The following is an 850-nucleotide window of genomic DNA, read 5'->3' on the forward strand; positions in this document are numbered from 1 at the left end:
AGTCCCTTTCCCTCTCTGGGTCCAAAGTCCCCAGTCACTTCATCACTCCGCGTCATCATATCTGCCTCCATATCAGGCATCTCTGTTTCTCCAGGTAGGGTCCCGCTCTCGGCTCTTCTCCCTTGGTGGTCCCAGAGGTCTATCCATACATCTTGATTACATGTTTGATCAATACAAAAAGCCAAAAGAGGTCAATACAAGATACCAATGCAAGAAACCAAAAGAGACATACCAATACAAATATATGGAAGAATACACCATGTTCATTATTAGAAAGACTTGACATTGTGAAAACCCAAAGCAATCTATAGATATAACATCATTCTTTAAAGACAAAGAAAAACTGATCACCAACTTTATATGGAAGAGAAAGATACCCCAGATAAGCAAAGCATTACTAAAGAAGAACAGATAGGAGGCTTCTCACTTCCTGATCTTAAAATCTACCACACAGCTACAGTAGTCCAAACAGCATGATAGACTGTTGCTGAGGCGGGACTTGCTGGCAGATAAGGTAGAGTTGCAGTGAAGATCTCCTTCAGCAAAACCACAGAATAACAGATGAAGCAGGTTCAGGGGAGAGCTCCAAAACTCTGAACCACACAGGTAGGAATATTTTAAAAGTTTGAAGGCTTATAGCTAGTGGAACTTGTAGCAGAAGTAAGAAATCTCATACTTCAGAATCTGCCAGACTCAGCAGCCAGACTCAGCTAACAAGTTGGGCAAGACCAAATGGCAGGACCAAGCCGGGGAGCAAGCAGACCCACCAAGAATTAAAACCCGCCAGAGCATCTGAGGAAAGGTGACAATGTTCTCTATTTGGTTTTGCTTTTTTCTTATTCAGTGCCTC

Source organism: Chrysochloris asiatica, unplaced genomic scaffold (assembly GCF_000296735.1).
Source record: "Chrysochloris asiatica unplaced genomic scaffold, ChrAsi1.0 scaffold00119, whole genome shotgun sequence".
NCBI classification, from domain to species: domain Eukaryota; kingdom Metazoa; phylum Chordata; class Mammalia; order Afrosoricida; family Chrysochloridae; genus Chrysochloris; species Chrysochloris asiatica.